At 44.3% G+C, this 14,949-nt stretch overlaps 1 protein-coding gene and 1 non-coding gene across 3 annotated transcripts in view; both read left to right on the top strand.

Annotated features, from left to right (window-relative positions):
• The window catches only part of LOC124802767, a 146,853-nt gene that overhangs the window by 13,069 nt on the left and 118,835 nt on the right, over nt 1–14,949 (top strand). The gene's annotated exons all lie outside the window — the stretch shown is intronic.
• Nucleotides 309–383, top strand: Trnas-cga. The gene has a single exon. It is a non-coding gene; the product is annotated as a tRNA-Ser (tRNA).

The raw sequence follows: 14,949 nt of genomic DNA, 5'->3' as shown, positions 1-14,949 counted from the left end.
AAGCTAGTTTCGTTAGTGTTGGCACAAACATACCAAGGGAAGTAGAAACTTCCTGGCAGATTAAAACTGTGTTCCCGACTGAGACTCGAACTCGGGACCTTTGCCTTTCGCGGGCAAGCGCTCTACCATCTGAGCTACCGAAGCATGACTCACGCCCGGTACTCACAGCTTTACTTCTGCCAGTACCGCGTCTCCTGCCTTCCAAACTTTACAGAAGCTCTCCTGCGCAGGAGAGCTTCTGTAAAGTTTGGAAGGTAGGAGACACGGTACTGGCAGAAGTAAAGCTGTGAGTAGCGATCGTGAGTCGTGCTTCGGTAGCTCAGTTGGTAGAGCGCTTGCCCGCGAAAGGCAAAGGTCCCGAGTTCGAGTCTCGGTCGGGAACACAGTTTTAGTTTTAATCTGCCAGGAAGTTTCATATCAGCGCACACTCCGCTGCAGAGTGAAAATCTCATTCTGGCAAGGGAAGTAGAGTTTGTTGTTGAGCCATTCCCATAACCCTCCAGGCCTCAACCTTCGTTAGTCGCTGTCCTCACCCATCCAGCTCCTTCCCTGCTCCCACTCCAGCACTACACAGCTGTCATTCCACCACCACACCCAGTCTTTTCTTATATTTATTTCTCTCTATTTCTCTTCTTTAACGCTACTTTTCCTCCCCATCCTCTCCCCTGCCCGCTGCCCAACCTGCAGCACTTCACTGTCCGCCACCCCCACCGTACTATCCCTCCCCTCTCCTCCCCACCCCACCCCACCCCAGCCTCCTCCTTCCCCCACCCAGTCGCTGCTCCCATCATGCACTGGTGCTGTTGCTCGCAGTTGAGTTTCAGTTGCCTGTGGCTGCAGTCGTGTGTGTGTGTGTGTGTGTGTGTGTGTGTGTGTGTGTGTGTGTGTGTGTGGTTGTTGACAAAGGCCATTGGCTGAAAGCTTTAAGTGTGAAAACCTTTTTGTTGTGTCTATTGGCGATTCGGCATCTCCGCTGTATGGTGAGTAAAAACTTTCCTTCTCATGATATTGTTTATTTAATCTGAGTGATCCAGTAACAGCAACACCAGTCATGCAGTATAGAATACCACAACAGGCAACAATGTTCTGATGTGTAGGAAACAGTACAGGGCCCTGGGATGTCTACACCTGTTGATGGAAGAGTTCATTGATCATCTGGCTGATGGGGATTGCTGAACATAGTAATGGTTCATGGGGTGTACCCATGGTCCTTGTCCTGTAATAAAAAAAAAAAATCACCAGATGACACTAAAAAATGATTTTGTTGTGATTATTGATTCTTTACTGCAAAAACTTTTAGCGACATGTATCACATTCCAAACTTAACAGTTACTCTGAACAACTTGGATTGGTGTAAATATTTTTCAACATTGGATTTGAAGAGGGGTTATCACGAAGTGTAGGTAATGCTGGAGGACCAGAAGAAGACAGCCTTTATGGTCCTTGGGCTATTACTGTTACACGTAAATACCGTTCAAATAAAAGATGCACTGGCCACTTTTCAGAGACAGTTGGATGGGGTACTCAGAGGGTTAAAACCGAAACAATGCATGCAGTACCCCCCTGCAGGTCTGGGGGTTAGAATAGTCCCAAGGTATCCCTGTCTGTCGTAAGAGGCAACTAAAAGGAGTCTCACACTTTTCGGGCCTATAAGTTCAGGTCTCGTGTTATGGTTTGACCTGCCACTTTCCAAATTCTACAGAAGTGTGGGCCATATGGGGAAGGACACCTTACATAGTGCACGAGTTATCCATCGTACCGTTAGATTCCATCTCCTGAAACTCTTATCATGGCTTTGCTTCTCCACCTGCAATTCAACTAGTTGGGTGAAGACACTTTCTGGGGTATGTCATCTTCTCCTGTTGTCTCCTGTCCTCTTTTGCACCCATGATAGTATTGGATTTCTCTGTGCCCAGTATCCAGTGCAGTAGCCAGTCCATTGTGGTGGGGCCGTCTTGTACCCATTTGGTGGTAGCCCCTTGACAACACAGGGACTACACTGCTGATATCCGAGGTGTAAACTCGCCACATATGCCAAAGAGTAGGTGCCTATCTTCCTGGGGCATCAGGACTCCCGGCAACGGCTATCATGTCAGGTGTCCTTTGCTGTGGCCGGGTGGGACCCGTGGGGAGAGCCCCTGATCAGAGTGGGCTGCATCAGGGCGAATGACCTGCAATGAAGCGGACTAAGTCATCTCTTGCTGGTGACAGTACGCTGCCATCAGTCTCTAAGAAGGGCAAGATCGAGTACAATGCTGACAGATAAGACCCTAAATCGTTTCCCTCCCGTGCTACACCATGGGAGGAATGTAGGGCTACAGAAAGAAGAGCCATATTCGCTTCGGTATTTAGTCTGTTGCAGAATGGATGTGGACTCCTTTCTACCTATGAAGCCTCAGTTTTTTGTTGAATGTCTTGAGGATAAGTTTGGGGAAGTGACAGTGCTGTCCAAGATGAGAAGTGGTGCAGTCTTGATTCAGACAGCATCCACAGACCAGTCCCGGGTGTTAATCGCTTGTGACCAGCTGGGTGATATTCCTGTTTCCGCCACTCCTCATAAAAACCTCAACATGGTCCAGGGGGTTAGTTTCCATCACGACCTCCTCTTGCAGTCTGATGACGAGCTCCATGCCGATCTATATTCATTTCATCGGGTGTGTTTACAGGGGGACCCAAAGACAACAGAGTTGCTACCAGTTCCGTCATCTTGGCCTTTGAGGGTGATTCATTGCCTTAAAAGGTCAAGGTGATGGTTTACCGCTGTGACGTTAAACCATACGTCCCTCCCCTATGTGGGGCTTCTAAGTGCTGGAAATTCGGGCACATTTCTTCCTGCTGCACTTCCAACGCTACATGTAAAGACTGCGAATGTCCACTGCATTCAGATACTCCCTGTGTGCCTTCTCCCACTTTTATCAACTGTGGGGAGCAGCACTCCCCCCTGCTCGCCAGACAGTACAATACTCCAAAAGGAGTGGAAAATTATGGACTAAAAGACCCTGGAGCGGTTGACTTACCAAGAGGCTAAATGTAAATTTGAACGATTACAACCCGTTAGGGTGACATCCGCATATGCTGCAGCTACAGTACCATCGCCATCACAAGTACCAGTCATACCACACTGTACAACAAACAGTGGGCCCTGCGGGCCTCCAGAATACATCTGCCCCTTTGGTGGTAGGGGGAAAAATTGCCTTCCATTGCTCCCAAAGTACCTACTTTGGGAGCAAGGCCCCACAAACACAGGGGACATCGGTCCCCTCCCCCCAGCCAGAGCAGCAACAGCCTCCTCCAGCTCCTCTTGGGCAGAAGGGCTCCATTGGGACCCTCTCTACCAAGGTCTCCACTAATGCCACAGAAGACACTCGCCAGTGGCTAAAGGAGCCAAAAGCTGCTGGACGAAGAGCTTCACGGTCTTCCTCTGTGCCCGAAGCTACTTCAGTGAAGTCCTCCGAGCAAGCTCCTAAAGAGAAGCTAGAGGGCAAGCAAACAAAGAAGTCTGCTAAGAAAAAGGGCCTTCTGGTGGCCCCAACACCACCACTCCCTACCAATTTTGCACTTGCGGATGAGGTGGAGACCTCAGCACCCCCTGAGGACCTGGATCTCACTGATGTCTCACCCACACTAGGAATGGATACAAATACTCAGTTGGTGGCAGCAGGTGACCCTGAGGTGTAACCTGTCTCCTTGCATGCTTCATGCCTTCCCAGCCTTACGATAACGTCATCCTCCAGTGGAATTGCTGCAGTTTTTTCCACCACCTGGCTGAGCAGGGCAACTGTTAAGCTTTACACCTGCTTTCTGCATTGCCTTCCAGGAAACCTGGTTCCCAGCAATGTGGACCCCTGCCCTTCATGGCTATAGGGGATATTACAAGAACCGTAGCAACTATAATAGTGTCAGGTGGAGTTTTTGTCTATGTTCTGAACTCAGTATGAAGGGAACCTGAGCCCCCTTCAAACCCCTCTAAGCTGTGGCTGTCATGATAAGGACGATGCAGGAAATAACTGTCTGCAACGTATATCTTCCTTCAGATGGTGCATTGGCTGCACAGATTCATCAACTCCCTAAACCTTTCCTACTTTTGGAAGATTTTAATGCCCATAACCCCTTGTGAGGTGGCACTGTGCTTACTGGCCAAGATAGAGATGTCGAAAATTCTGTATCTCAACTCGACCTCTGCCTCTTAAATACTGGGGCTCCCACACATTTCAGTGTGGCTCATGGCTCTTACTTGGCCATTGATTTATCCCTCTGCAGCCCAGGACTTCTTCCATCTGTCCACTGGAGAGCCCATGATGACTTGGGAGGTAGTGCCGCTTTCCCATCTTCCTGTCACTCCCAAAGTGCCATCCCCTGGACATCTGCCAAGATGGGCTTTAAACTAGGCAGACTGGGAAGCTTTCACCTCTGCTGTCACCGATGAATCTCTCCCACATGGTACCATCGATGTGGTAGTTGAGCAGGTCACTAAAACGATCTTTTCTGTGGTGGAAAACACGATCCCTTGTTCTTTAGGGTGCCCCTTGCAAAAGTCAGTACCTTGGTGGTCACTGGAAATTGCTGAAGCCATTAAAGAGTGTCAGCAAGCTCTACAGCAACACAAGTGGCACCCTTCTCTGGAGCACCTAATAGCTTTTAAATGGCTCTGTGCCAGCTTATAAAAAGACTGAAAAGGCATGTTGGAAGAGGTACGTTTCAACCAATGGGGGCCGTACGTCACCTTCCCAAGTGTGGACGAAGATTAGATGTGTTTGTGGGTACCAGAACCTGACAGGTGTTACTGGCATTAACATCAATGGCATGTTATCTACTGATGCAAACACAATTGCTGAGCACTTTGCTGAACACTATGCTCGAGCCTCCACGTCAGAGACTTATCCCCCAGCATTTCGCACCCTCAAACGGTGGATGGACAGGAAAGCTCTCTAGTTCACTGAACGTCACAGTGAACCCTATAATGCTCCGTTTTCAGAATGGGAGCTCTTCAGTGTCCTTGCACTTTGCCCTGACACAGCTCCTGGGCCTGATCGCATCCACAGCCAGATGATTAAACGTCTCTCATCCGACTAGAAGCAACATCTTATCATCTTCAACCGGACCAGGTGCGATGGCGTCTTCCCATTGCAATGGCGGGAGAGCACCATCATTCCAGCCCTCAAACCCAGTAAAAACCCACTTGATGTGGATAGCTATCGGCCCATCAGCCTCACCAATGTTCTTTGTATGCTGTTAGAATGTACAGTAAGTCGGTAGTTGTGTTGGGTCATGGAGTCACGTGCCTACTGGCTCCATGCCAGGGCACTTTCCACCAGGGTCGCTGTACCATTGATAATCTAGTTTCCCTCGAGTTAGCCATCCGAACAGCCTTCTCCAGACGCCAACTCCTCATTGCCATCTTTTTTGATTTATGAAAAGCTTACAACATGACGTGGTGACGACATATCCTTGCCACATTATATGAGTGGAGTCTCCGGGTTCTGCACTCGATTTTTATCCAAAATTTTCTATTACTCTGTACTTTCAGTGTCCAAGTTGGTGTCTTCCAGTTCCCCCCATATCCAGGAGAATGGGGTCCCACAGGACTCTGTATTGAGCGTATCTGTATTTTGGTCTATCAGCAGCTGTCGGGTCATCGGTCTCACCTTCTCTGTATGCAGACGACTTCTGCATTTTGTACTGCTCCTCCAGTACTGGTGTTGCTGAGCAGCACCTCCAGGGAGCCATCCACAACATACAGTTTTCAGCCGCGAAGTCATGTGTCATGCACTTCTGTCGGCGTTGTGTTGTTCATTTGGAACCAGGACCTTACCTTAATGACGATCCACTCACTGTAGTGGAGACATATCGATTCTTAAGACTGGTTTTCGACACTCGATTGACGTGGCTTCCTCATCTTCGTCAGCTGAAGTGGAACTGCTGGCAGCACCTCGATGCCCTCTGCTCATCAGCAACACCAACTGGGGTGCAGATCGCTGTATGCTGCTGCAGCTCTACAGAGCCCTTGTTGTTCAATCCCACCTTGACTATGGGAGTCTGGTTTATGGTTCGGCAGCACACTCAGGTTTGCGTTTACTCGACCCAGTGCACCACGGTGGCATTCGACTGGCTTTTAGACGAGTCCAGTGACCAACGTACTGGTGGAGGCCGAAGTTCCTCCATTGCAGGTTAGGCGTGCACAACTGCTCACCAGTTACATTGCACACATTCATACTTCTCCTGAGCATCTGAATTACCATCTCCATTTCCCATCCATGACAGTTCATCACCCGCATCGGAGGCCCAGGTCAGGGCGTAAGATTGCGGTTCGTGTCCGATCTCTTCTGTCCAAAGTGGAGTCCTTGCCTTTACCACCTATACTTGAGGTCCATTCACGTACACCTCCATGGTGTAAACCTAGGCCTGTGAGGTAACGGGTGAGTTGTGGCATGGTGAAAATATTCTAAGTTCGGAGTTGGCTGGTCGCTCTGCCCGCGGCTTGTTAGTAACCGCGTGATGCCGCACAATGGCTTGACCACGTGGCTGGGAATTCCTTGGTGACGCTGTGTCAATGAAAGTGACTTGTACACCAGGAGTGCCAAAGATGGCGGACATTGTGAAACCCTAATGGCGGACACTTCAGTCACTATCGAAATTAATAGTAGCCAGAGGAATCATGATACCTCAAAAAGAAACATGTACTTTACCATTATTTGCACGATGATTCTGATGGTGTAATCAGATTCTCAATATCATTATTAGTTTAAAGTTTAGTATTTGGCTGTAAATCGTAAGAATAACACCCAGTAACGAACTTCCAAGATAAAACGGTTCATCCGTTTTAGTTGATTGATCTGTCTATATAAAGCTATTAGCGGAAGCACAAATTGGTATGAATTACAGGCATTAAACTGGAATAGTACAAGAGTTGTTGGAGGTCAAAGTAACAGATTACTATTAATTGCGCCAGACCTTAAGTACTCCACAGTGACATGAAAAAACGGTAGCAGCTTGCTTATAAATATATTTATTCATCTATGTCTTTGTTTATATCCGATATATACTATTCATGAAGATACTGGTCAATTATTTACTGTGTTCTAGAAAGCACAGAGACATTAGGCTACTGGCTTACTTCTGTTCTATTCCTTTGATTTGTTGGTTTAATTTGTTTTGTGTGTTAGAGCATGTTTATGGTCCACCCGTAGGAATATTTATTTAATTTAAAGTTATTTAGATGTAAATACAGTATTTCGAACGTGTTTCATTATGATTGTGAGTGTGCATTGGCTTGGAGACAGGGTGGAAGCACTCTAGCCAATCACAGTGATTGTGCTGGACAGTACAGTAGAGGAGATGGGAGAGTCCTGGAGAGTACGGCATGATGGATGCACAGTCGCGGGAAAGACATGGAGAGTGGAGCAGTATGTGCGTGGTCGTGGGAGATAGAAATATTTCATAGCGCTGACTTGTGTACTTGTGAGATTTCTGTGGCTTCTGCAGTGAAGATGTAGTACGTGTTTAGAAGTGAATATCTCACAAGCTATGTTGTTGTTCATAACTAATTACATGAAGTAGGAATCTGTTGTTTCCCTCTTATTCAACTTATATTTTATTTAATTGTTGGACCATCAACACCAATAAGTGTTTTACAGTAATAAAGGGCATTCTTAAAGGTACTTCTGTTATTGTACCCATCATTTAATGTTGTTAAAATATTATCTGCAGAATTTATTTAATTGCAATCTTGCATTTATAAATGTCTATGTTACGTCCAAAATTCACAATTGCTGATTGATAGGAACCTTCGAACATTTGATTCATGTGTATATTCATATTGTGTACTGTAGACTCAGCAGTATATGGCCTGTAATGTGGCAACTACATATCCCAGCCCCTAGACAACGAAACCAGCCAAAGCTTTTAATATTTCAACATTGAGTCGGAGGATACGTAGTTGAGGGACACCATCATCACATCTTTTTTGAAAGCCCGCAGGCCGAAGCTTTGCCTGGACCTTACACATGGTCCTAAGGATTCAGTTAACCCTGCAGCTCTCTGCTGTCACTTCCTCTAGATTCTTGATGTGTTCTGGGGCTCTGATGTGGTTTACACTGAAGACTCGATGGCTGATGGTCACATTCGCTTTGTGTATTTTCATGGAGGACATACTGAACAGCACTCCTTGCCAGATGGCTGCAGTGTTTTCACTGCAGAGCTGGCGGCCATTTCTTGTGCTCTTCCTTTGGTAGCGAACATCCAGGGGTCCATCTGTGTCCTGGTATGATACAGTCATTCAGTTGTGTTTGTGTGGACCCCAGGCCACGTTAGAATCCCAGGAAATGAACTTGCCGACAGACTGGCCAAACATGCTACATGGAAACTGCTTTTGGAGATTGGCATCCCTATAAATGACCTGCAGTCGTTATTACACCACAAGGTTTTTCAGCTTTGGGAGATGGAATGGCATAATCTCAGTAAGCACAACAAACTGTGTGCTCTTGAGGAGACTACGAATGTGTGCGGAAGACCTCCATGCGGGCCTCTCGCAGGCCGACTCCACATTGGCCATACGTGGCTAACACATGGCTATCTACTCTGTCGCGATGACCCACCTCGGTGTCACTGTGGCTCACAAATGACTGTCGTCCACATCTTGCTTGACTGCCCAGTTTTAGCCGCTCTGCTGCAGACTTTTAACCTTCCCAGAACCCTACCTTCAGTTGGGCGACAATGCCTCAACAGCAGATTTACGTTTTATTTGTGAGGTTTTTTTTTTATCATACTCTGCAGTTGCCACCATCCCTCCATTTTGACTCTGTCACACATTCTTTGCATTTGTTTGTCTTGGTGGTCTTTTCCCTGTGTGTTCATCTCGCCTTGTCTTTTTGGGGTGGATATTTAAATGTATTGCAGAGTAGCTGACGCATCCTCTTTTATTATTGTGATTAGCCAGCCCAGACAGTATGCTCTATGGTTTTAATACCATCTTATACTTTTGCATTGTTCGTTCCATTCGTTTTCTTTTTAGGTGTCGTGTTGGGTGTTTTTGTACCTTGGGCCTTGCTTGCATCAGGAAAAAGGGACTGATGACCCTGTAGTTTGGTCCCTTTATACCCCAAACAAACAAACCAAGCAACCAATGTGTAGTGCATCGATGACATCGGTGTTTTTTGAAGGATGAGGAGGAACATGTCAGATGATTGGAGAGGTATTAGGTACTAAACACTGTCAAATGCTGACTATTTGAGTATTAATGAATGCTATTTTGCAGCAACAGAAGTAAACTGTATCTGGCATGTGATCAGTCAGGACAGTGTAAAAACTGATTATCAGTTGGTGTCAGCGGTTAGTAATTTCTTGTCACTGCAGACAGTCAAGCAATGGCAATCATTTTTAGGTCTTTGTTATTATAGAACATTTGTCGAAAATTTTGCTGAAATTGAAATTGCTGAGCCTTCGAACTGTTTATTAAAGAAAAGACCAAAATTTGTTTGGTGTACTGGTTGTCAGACATGTTCAAGACTTTGAAACAGGCACTGACGTCAGATTCAGTATTAGTATTTTTCAACTTTGACCAGGAATCCATTTTGTCCTGCAATTTGAGCAATGTGGCTATGGGATGTGTTATCAGCAAGACTATAGATAATAATAAACACCCAGTGGCATGCACATCCAGGCAATTGGACAAATCGGAGCAGAATTATCCCACTGTGGGGAATGGAGTGTTAGCAGCTATCTACATTTATTACTTTGTTGTTATTTGTATGGTCAGAAGTTTAAAGTGATGATGGATCATACCCCATTGACTTGATTGTTGTGATTGAAAAGCCTTTCCGGTAGACTGACAAGGCGCGCGCTAAATTTAATTAGAATATGAGTAGTGCACAAACGAGAGAAGCAGCATAATAGTGCTGATAGTTTAAGCATGAAAATTTAAGTTCTATAAGCACTGGGCAGGAAGATTGCTTAATTGCTGATGGCAGCTAATGCTGACTCAGTAGTTTAAGTTGGAGTCGCAGTTTGTGATACATGACCGCTTATTGTGCAGAATGTGAAAGAGCAGGCCACATGTGGTGATACCCGTGGCGTTCAGAGAGAAAGTTTTTAAATAAGTGCATGACCATATGTTGGCAGCTCATAGCAGTTGTAGAACAACTGACCGACAGCATGCTGAAAACTTTTGATGGAGAACTGTGAAACAAAATGCCTATCAGTATGTTAGGAAATGGATCATTTCATGCCAAGTGGTCTACAGGTCCCCATATGACCAATGACTGTCTTGATGAAATTTTGTATGAACAATAGCACGTGGGCCCAATGAACATTGGTAAAGTTTCACAATCATTAATTCAATACTTCCAGAGATATAGTCCTTTGTTTGGCCCCATAGTGCAGCTATCATCAGTACACCCGAGAGTTTTTGACAACTTTAAGATATATCTCCGGCAATATTTTCATGAAAGAAGCAAAACCAGGTGATCTTGTACACCTTTTTGCCCCCTCTCTTAAGCAAGAGATTAAAAAGAGACTGTCTGAGAAATTTGCATATGGATAATTAGAAGCAAAGTCAGCTGAAAAAGTGGATGCTTGAAAAAAATGTGAAATTAGCTTTTTTGTCTTCAGAAATAATTGTTGGATACACCTGAAACTTTGCTCATAACAATTTGCCAATACAAGGTCCTAGAATATACAATTTCATTCTCCTACTGCTTCCCAATAGTTTACAATTTGAGGGCAAAGATGACCATATTTCTAAAAATGCCAGAAATTGCTTTTTTTGTCCCATTTTTACAAAAACAAGTCTTCTGCAAATGCTTTTAAACCAATTTCATTACAAATATTATGTCATAAACCACCTAAAAACCATATTTGATTTTGAATGTGAGCATACAAGGCGCTAAAAAAGAATGACAAGGTGGAGGTCTATTGGTAGAGGCCCCGTATTCTGCTGGTACTCAAATTAAATTTGATATCTTTTATGACGTTAAACAATTTAGTACTATCTGAGGAAGGCAATATCCAAAGTATTATTGAGTAGAAAGTGAGATAAATATCCAGATAATTCCAAAAAACTTAAAAAAAATGTGTGTTTTATCACGAATCATCATGACATATTTGTCTATTTTTCTGCTATAACTGCAGAATCAAATAGGTTATAAACTTCTCAATTTAATTGTGTCTTACCAAGTCAGTGAAGATCATGATAGTAAACTTGTTACACAACAGCTGCAGCACACATCGTATAAATGACCTCCGGGTTTTACACCATTGTCACATTGTGAAAATTTTGGTGCCATTTCAGGGCAGTCTTTGTGACATTTTTGGAGTGGATTCATGTTATTTATAATTATTAGATAGCCTTGATTGTGTAATGGTACTGATATTTTAGTTTAATTCTGGTTTAAGTTGTAGAGTACTTTGCATCAGGATAGTTTGCAGTTAATGTTGAACATAAATGTACACCTGAAAAATTGTATGTGTTGGTATGGTCCGTGTTGGCTTAACCATCACTTGATCCTTTTAAAGTGAGAAAACTAGCATCCCAATTGCCATAGGGGCCATGCCTGATAGCCACGGGTGAGTTTCTTTAGCACAGTTTCCCAAACCTGATAAGGATTTGCTTTTCTTAGCTGATTATACATTTCTACAAGTGAAACTTCCTGGCAGATTAAAACTGTGTGCCGGACTGAGACTCGAACTTGGGACCTTTGCCTTTCCCGGGGAAGTGCTGCCAGGAAGTTTCATATCAGCGCACACTCTGCTGCAGAGTGAAAATTTCATTCTGGAAAGATCCTCCAGGCTGTGGCAAACCTATGTCTCCGCGATATCCATTCTTCCAGGAGTGCTAGTTCTGCAAGTTTCGCAGGAGAGCTTCTGTGAAGTTCAGAAGGTAGGAGACAAGGTACTGTTGGAATTAAAGCTGTGAGGATGGGTCGTGAGTCGTGCTTGGGTAGCTCAGTTGGTAGAGCACTTGCCTGCGAAAGGCAAAGGTCCTGAGTTCGAGTTTCGGTCCAGCACACAGTTTTAATCTGCCAGGAAGTTTCATATCAGCACACACTCCACTGCAGAGTGAAAATTTCATTTCTACAAGTGGCGGACGGACACCATAGCTAGAAGAGATGTCTTAGAATCTTAAGCTTAAGTTTACTTAAAGTTTGATGTGGAATGTTATAAGAAAAAAATGTACTGTTGCCCAGATGATATTACTGATGGGATTGCTTAGGAAGAAATTTTGATAAGACAGAAGCCAAGAAATTCAATTTTTCAAATGCGATCACCTCAGATTATTAGAGCTAAAAAAAAAAAGGAAAAAAACTAAGATTTGTATTGGATTCCCTGCTCCATTACTTTTTTTATGAAATTAATTTTGTTGAGCTTAATGATGTAGGTGGCGGGATGAGGGGAAGACTATTTGCAGTTTTTCCGAATGAAGGTAGGTTCCTAGTCATCGGCACTTCTGATATTATCTTCCACAGAGAGTACTAAACAATTGAACATAATAAAAGATGTCAGATTTGAGTACCAGTGGAATATGGGTCCACTTTCAATGCACCTCCACCTTGTCATTATTTTTAGGGCCTTGTATGCTCGCATTGCAAAACCTGGTATAGTTTTTAGGTTTTTTATTCAAATTGGTTTATGAAGTTTGCAGAAGACTTTCTTGTAAAAGTGGGCCAAAAATAGCCATTTTTTGCATTTTTTTAAAGGAATCATCGTGCTTTCCCCTCAATTAGTAAACTATTGGGAAGTATAGTGAGGTCAGAAGTCATGGGATGCCTCCTAAAATCATGTTGGACCTCCTTTTGCCCGGCTTAGGGAAGGAAGTCGATGTGGCATGTATTAAACCAGTTATTGAAAGTCCCCTGAAGAAATATTGAGCTGTACTTCCTGGATAAACGTCCATAATGATTGTTGCTGGTGCAGGATTTTGTGCACAAAATGATCTCTTGATTATATTCCATAAATGTTCAATGGTATTAATGGTGGCCAAATCGTCACTCGAATTGTCCAGAATGTTCTTCAAACCAGTTGTGAACAATTGTGGCCTGGTCACTTGGTGCAATGCCATCCATAAAATTTCCATAGTTGTTTGAGGACATGAAGTCCATGAAAGGCTGCAAATGGTCTCACAGTAGCCAAATGTAACTATTTACAGTCAGTGGTCCCTATAAACACTACACACACCATTGTGAAACCAAAACCAGCTTGCACAGTGCCTTGTTGACAACTAGGGTCCATGGCTTCATGGGATCTGCACCCACTTGAACACTACCATCAACTCTTATCAACTGAAGTTGGGACTCATCTGACAAGACCACAGTTTGCCAGTTGTCTAGGTTGCGACTGATGTTCATGAGGCTAGGAGAGGCACTACATACAATGCCTTGCTGGTAGCAAAGGTACTCATGCTAGTCTACTGTTGCCATAGGCCATTGACGCATGACTTTATTGCACTGCCCTAATGGATATGTTCTTGATATGTCCCACGTCAGTTTCTTTGGTTATTTTATGCTGTGTTTCTTGTCTGTTAACATTAACAGCTCTACACAAATGCTGCTTCTCTCGGTCGTTAATTGGAGGCCGTCGGCCACTGCATTGTCCGTGGTGAGAGTACTGTCTCAAATCTGGTTTGTTCATGGCACACTCTTGACACTGTGGATCTCGAAATGTTGAATTTCCTAATGACTTCTGAAATGGAATGTCCCATGTGTCTAGCTCCAGCTACTATTCTCCATTCAAAGTCTGTTAATTCCCATTGTGTGGCCATCATCACGACGAGAACCTTTTCATGTGAATCAACTGAATACAAAGGACAGCTCCACTAATGCAGTGCATTTTTATATCTTGTGTATGTGCTGCTACCGTGATCTGTATATGAGCATTTCGCGATCCCGTGACTTTTGTCACCTCAGTGCAGTAGGAGAACTGAATTTTGTATTCTAAGACCTTGTATTGGCAAGCGATTATGTGCAAAGTTTCAGGTGTACCTAACCGGAGATACAAACAGCTAAACTTTATAGTTTTCCAAGTGCCTATTTTGTCAGCAAACTTTGCTACAAATTATTCATATGCAAATCGACCAAGAAATCTCTTTTAGTATTTTGCTTAAGAGAGCACAAAAAGTTGGACAAGGTGACGTACTTATATTTATTTCAGGAAAATATTACCAAAGATATAATGTCTGTAAGTTGCTAAAATCTCATGGATACATTGTTAATAGCTGTGCTATGGAGTCAAACAAATGGCTATATCTCTAAGTATTAAATGGGCAAAAGTAAAAGTGTACCAATGTTCATTGGGAACATGTGCGAATGTTCGCACAAAATTTCAGCAATATCTGTGATGAAACTTCCTGGCAGATTAAAAGTGTGTGCCGGACCGAGACTCGAACTTGGGACTTTTGCCTTTCGCGGGCAAGTGCTCTACCAACTGAGCTACCCAAGCACGAACCACGCCCTGTCCTCACAGTTTTAATTCCGCCAGTACCTCGTCTCCTACCTTCCAAACTTCACAGAAGCTCTCCTGCGAACCTTGCAGAACTAGCACTCCTGGAAGAAAGGATATTGCGGAGACATGGCTTAGCCACAGCCTGGGGGATGTTTCTAGAATGAAATTTTCACTCTACTCATTCTAGAAACATCACCCAGGCTGTGGCTAAGCCATGTCTCCGCAATATCCTTTCGTCCAGGAGTGCTAGTTCTGCAAGGTTCGCAGGAGAGCTTCTGTGAAGCTTGGAAGGTAGGAGACGAGGTACTGGCGGAATTAAAGCTGTGAGGACGGGGCGTGAGTTGTGCTTGGGTAGCTCAGTTGGTAGAGCACTTGCCCGTGAAAGGCAAAGGTCCCGAGTTCGAGTCTCAGTCTGGAACACAGTTTTAATCTGCCAGGAAGTTTCATATCAGCACACACTCCGCTGTAGAGTGAAAAATTCATTCTAATATCTGTGATTTTCATGCAGGAACATTTCCC

This window comes from Schistocerca piceifrons, chromosome 6, assembly GCF_021461385.2.
Source record: "Schistocerca piceifrons isolate TAMUIC-IGC-003096 chromosome 6, iqSchPice1.1, whole genome shotgun sequence".
Taxonomy (NCBI): Eukaryota; Metazoa; Arthropoda; class Insecta; order Orthoptera; family Acrididae; genus Schistocerca; species Schistocerca piceifrons.
This window is presented reverse-complemented; position numbering and strand designations above follow the sequence as displayed.